The sequence below is a fragment of the Chiloscyllium plagiosum genome, chromosome 22, assembly GCF_004010195.1.
Source record: "Chiloscyllium plagiosum isolate BGI_BamShark_2017 chromosome 22, ASM401019v2, whole genome shotgun sequence".
Taxonomy (NCBI): Eukaryota; Metazoa; Chordata; class Chondrichthyes; order Orectolobiformes; family Hemiscylliidae; genus Chiloscyllium; species Chiloscyllium plagiosum.
This window is the reverse complement of record NC_057731.1, coordinates 57,479,513-57,485,493: the sequence shown is the minus strand read 5'-3', so window position 1 is coordinate 57,485,493 and position 5,981 is coordinate 57,479,513.

Genomic DNA, 5,981 nt, shown 5'->3' with positions numbered 1-5,981 from the left:
GTGGTGGAGGCTGGTACAATTGCAACATTTAAGAGGCATTTGGATGAGTATATGAATAGGAAGGGTTTGGAGGGATATGGTCCGGGTGCTGGCAGGTGGGACTAGATTGGGTTGGAATATCTGGTCGGCACGGACGGGTTGGACCGAAGGGTCTGTTTCCGTGCTGTACGTCTCTATGACTCTAAGACCACAGCTTGGTTCAGGAGTATATTTCCACCTCCAGGTCTCAGTGAAAACTACGGCATTGACAGCTGACAATTCTGATGCTGTTTTGATGCCCCTTATCAATCTCCATTGTAAACAGAAAATTGGCTACTTTGATAAAGATTTAAATCCATAAGTAAAATTCATTAACAGTTGGAAGAACACAAAGAACACTGTCACTAATCTATAAAAGACTAGCTGCGTGTGACCAATTTAATCGGAATTATTCATATGCAAATATTAGGAACGTGGCAGATGGTAAGTATCGATTTTCAAAATGGATTTGACGAGGCATCACGTAAATGAATTTCTGCATAAATTCACGAGGAAATGGATCGACAGATTGATAATTAAGAATTGGGAAGCACAGTCAGATGTACCTTAACAATCCTTAGAAAGCTATCAGTAATGAAAGGTTATAATTAAGTGATTGGAACACAATCACTTTAACGGGATCTAGTAGAGGTTTTCAAAATTCTGAAAATGTTTGAGACACTGAGTGATGACAGACTCTTTCCATTGGTTAGTGAGTCAGAGGCGAAGAAGTGAAACTTACAATTATGAGAAATAACAGCACTTTAGAAATCTTTTCAGACAATGGATTGTTGGAACAGAAAATCCGTTTTACCAGGCTATTAAGATAACTATCAAAATTAGTTGGATAATTATATGAGAAAGACAGACATCTAATACAGCAAACAATAACAACTTGCATTGATATAGCTGCTTCAACATGTTAAGCTATTTATCAAACAAAATCTGACACTGAACTGCATGAGATAATAAAACAAGTGAAAAAAGGTTTCAGTCAAATAGGTTTTACAGAGCATCTTAAAGGAGGAGAAGGTCAGAAATCACAAGACGCCAGGTTATAATCCAACTACAGTTTCACCTGATGAGGGCCTGTGATTTCACATAAACCTGTTGATCTATAACCTGATGCTGTGTGACTTCTGACCTTGTCCACCCCAGACCAACATTGGCACTTCCACATGATAGGAGGAGAGAGTGCCACAGCAAGGTCCCAGGTTTAGGGTCCAAATCAGCTGATGGTAAAGTTGCCAATGAGCACATGTTTTGTTCCCCATACAAATAAAGCAGGCACAGTCTCCTGACCCAAAGTGCTTTATTGTGTGTTGGGCCGTTTTGAAATGTCATCAATGTTGGGATGTAGGACCCAGGGCTGCAAGGCGTGTGCAGAAGCTGATCTGGACAGTGACCTGCCAATATCCAGATAGCAGATCTTTTTATGATGATGAGTGAGAGATCAATCTAAGTGAGATGGAAAAACCGCTGTACTCTTCTATGAAATAATGACATAGAATATCTTCCCTCCATCTCAGAATGTATGATTTCATCTGAGAGGCAACAACATTTCTGGCAGTGCAGCACTCCCTCAATGTAATATTTTAGATGATAAATTTTGTGTTATAACAAATTAGCTACCTGCAATACATCCTTATTAATGAGGTACTGTTGTTTCTACAGTTTGTTTTATTATCCTCTTGTATTAGCTGTAATCAAGAAAAAACATCTCCGGACATGACAGAGGCCAAATGATTGGTGACACAGTTTGCAATTTCTTTTGGATCCTATCACCAGATCTAGCCTCAAAGTTATGGTTCTGTTTGTGGTATTGCAAAGAGCATTTTCAAAGTGCATGGTTCCTCATAGTCCAAGTACTAGCTCAGAAGATAGCACCAGGAGGAGGCCATTCAGCCCCTTGAGTTTGCTCCATCATTTAATACAATCATGGCTGACTTCATCTCGGCCCCTACTCCACTTTGCTGCCCGCTCCCCATCATCTTTCAACCCCGTTACTCATCTAACTCCTCCTTAATTTTACTCAGCATCCTAGTACCCACCACACTCTGAGGAAGTGAATTCCACAGATTCAGGACCATTTGAGAGAAGTTATTTCTCCTCATCTCTGTTTTAAATCTGCGACCGCTTATCCTAAAACTGTGACCTCTTGTTCTAGATTGCCCCACATGAGGAGACATCCTCTCTTCATCTACTCTGTCAATCCCCTTTGTCATCTTCTGTGATGGATCTCATATCGCTCTCCTCTCATTGTACTAAACTCCAGAAGGTAAGGGCCTAAACTGCTCCATCTCCCTTAATACGTCAAGCCCCTCATCACTGGGATTTTATTATTTATTAATTTTATTTATGATAGAATCAGACATGCGGACATCTTTATTAACTTCCAATTAAAATAAATGTTCCGAAAAGGAATGATGAAAGTAATTAGGTATGAAACTCCTCCTCATCCTGCTGAGACTTGAGACACTGGAACTCAATCAAGCATGTCATGGAGCTGTTTGGAGAATTTTGGAGATTGTCAAAGTGATTCTCTTTGTGGTACAGCGAGTCCTGGAGCCCCACCACTCACCAGCACCAACACCTCCCTCTGCCACACTGATGTGACTGGCACCACTGAATGTATAACAACATGTAATTCTAAAACACCAATCAATTGCAAGTAAAACATCATGGAACATTCCCTCATAATCAGATCACTTGAACAACATTAGCTTGCCATGATCCAATCATGTATGACTCAATTGGGTGAAGTCACATAGTCATACTTCAACATCCCAGATCTCCCTGACAACTAGTTCAGACTGACACAGCAGCTCAATGCTACATAACAGATGAAAAAATGTACAGCAGGTGAATCAGCATCACAAGGAGATTGACTAACGTTTGGGTGTGCCTTGATTGACAGTATAATCGAACTGCACTGACAACAGTGTTATTAAGAATTCCTACTCCAATTCTTAACTATTTGTCTGTTTATTGTAACAATATAATGCTTGCTATTAACCCTTTAGGGAGCTTTGGGTGGGCCCAATAATTGAAATACCCAGGAACAGCCCAGTCTGACCAGACCGCTTTGGTCACTGGGTAATAGTTACCAGCAAACAAATGCTGCAAACAAGTGCAAATGTGCTGTGTCCTTGATGTTGCGCAGTCTCTACACCAATAATCTCAACGTACAATGCTGTGATATCACCTGACATGGTGTAGTTTGTCAGGTACTGTGGGCTTTTTCATGTCTATGTAAGAACTCATAAAGAAGTAATTGCAGCTCCATACATTGAAGTCTGTGGTTGGCCAATTTAATTTTTTGGCTATTTTATTAGACCATAAGATGGAAAAGCAGATGTAGGCCCTTCAGCCCATCGAGTCTGCTCTGCCATTCAAAGAGATCATGGCCACTCTGAGAATCTTCAACTCCATTTTCCTACTTTTTCCCTATAATCCTTGCTTCTCTTAAAGAATAAAATTCTGTCCATTTTAGCCTTGAATATACTTATCAAGCCAGCTTTGAGAGCACTCTGTGGTAAAGAATTCCACAGATTCAATCCCCTCAGAGAGAAGAAACTCCTCGTCAGCTCGGTCTGAAATGTCCAACCTCTTAATCTGAGCTGATCCCCTCGGGCCCGAGACTCTCCCATAGGGGGAAACAGCCTCTGAACATTTACCCTGTCATTGCCCTGAAGAATCTCGTACGTTTCAATAAGGTTGCCTCTCATTCCTCTATATTTCAATGAGTACATAGAACATAGAACATTACAGCACAGTGCAGGCCTTTCGGCACTCACTGTTGCGCTGACCTGTGGAACCAATCTGAAGCCTATCTAACCTGCATTATTCCCTTTTCATCCATATGTTTATCCAATGACCATTTAAATGCCCTTGAAGTTGGTGAGTCTACTACTGTTACAGGTAGGGCATTCCACGCTACTACTACTCTCTGAGTAAAGAAACTACCTCTGACATCTGTCCTATATCTGTCACCCCTCAATTTAAAGCTATGCCCCCTTGTGCCAGCCACTGCCATCCAAGGGAAAAGAGTGTCACTGACCACCCTATCTCTCTGATTGTCTTATTAGTCTCAATTAAGCCACCTCTCAACCTTCTTCTCTCTAACAAAAAACAGCCTCAAGTTCCTCAGCTCTTCCTCATAAGACCTTCCCTCCAAACCAGGAAACATCCCAGTAAATCTCCTCTGAACCCTTTCCAAAGCTTCCACATCCTTCCTATAATACGGTGACCAGAACTGCAGACAATACTCCAAATGTGACCACACCAGAGTTTTGTACAGCTGCAGCATGACCTCGTGGCCCGGAAACGCAATCCCTGTACCAATAAAAGCTAACACACTGTATGCCTTCTTAACAAGACTATCAACCCAGGTGGCAACTTTCAGGGATCTGTGTACATGGACACCAAGATCTCTCTGCTCATCTACACTACCAAGAATCTTACCATTAGCCCAGTACTCTGCATTCCTGTTACTCCTTCCAAAGTAAATCACCTCACACATTAAACTCCATTTGCCACCTCTCAGCCCAACTCTGCAGCTTATCTATGTCCCTCTGTAACCCAACATCTTTCATCACTATCCACAACTCCCCTACTGACCTTAGTGTCATCCACAAATTTACTAACCCATCCTTCTACATCCTCATCCAGGTTATTTATAAAAATGACAAACAGCAGTGACCCCAAAACAGATCCTTGCATTACACCACGTGTAACTGAAGTCCAGGATGAATATTTCCCATCAACCACCACCCTCTGCCTTCTTTCAGCTCGCCAATTTCTGATCCAAACCGCTAAATCACCCTCAATCCCATGCCTCCATATTTTATGCAATAGCCTACTATGGGGAACTTTATCAAATGCCTTACTGAAATCCATCTCCACCACATCAACTGCTTCACCCTCATCCACCTGTTTGATCACCTTCTCAAAGAAATTAATAAAGTTTGTGAGGCACGATCTACCCTTCATAAAACCATGTTGACTATCCCTAATCAACTTATTCCTCTCTAGATGATTATAAATCCTATCTCTTATAACCTTTTCCAACATTTACCTACATCCGAAGTAAGGCTCACTGGTCTATAATTACCGGGGTTGTCTCAATTCCCCTTCTTGAACAAAGGGATAAAATTTGCTATCCTCCAGTCTTCTGGCACTATTCCTGTAGACAATGACATCATAAAGATCAAAGCCAAAAGCTCTGCAATCTCTTCCCTGGCTTCCCAGAGAATCCTAGGATAAATCCAATCTGGCCCAGGGGACTTATCTATTTTCACATTTTCCAGAATTGCTAACACCTCCTTCTTGTGAACCTCAATCCTGTCTAGTCTCAAGCCTGTATCTCAGTATTCTCCGCGACAACATTGGCTTTTTCCAGTGTGAATACTGATGAATAATATTCACTTAGCGCTTCCCTTATCTCCTCAGATTCCACGCACAACTTCTGACTACTAACCTTGATTGGCCCTAATCTTACTTAGAAAATAGAACATAGAACATAGAACATAGAACATAGAACAGGCCCTTCAGCCCACGATGTTGTGCCGACCACTGGTCCTCATGTATGTACCCTCAAATTTCTGTGACCGTATGTATGTCGAGGAGTCTCTTAAATGTCCCCAATGACCCTGCCTCCACAACTGCTGCTGGCAACGCATTCCATGCACTCACAACTCTCTGTGTAAAGAACCCGCCTCTGACATCCCCTCTATACTTTCCTCCAACCAGCTTAAAACTATGACCCCTCGTGTTAGTCATTTCTGCCCTGGGAAATAGTCTCTGGCTATCGACTCTATCTAAGCCTCTCATTATCTTGTATACCTCAATTAGGTCCCCCTTCTCCTCCTTTTCTCCAACGAGAAAAGTCCGAGCTCCGTCAACCTCTCCTCATAAGATAAGCCCTCCAGTCCAGGCAGCATCCTGGTAAACCTCCTCTGAAC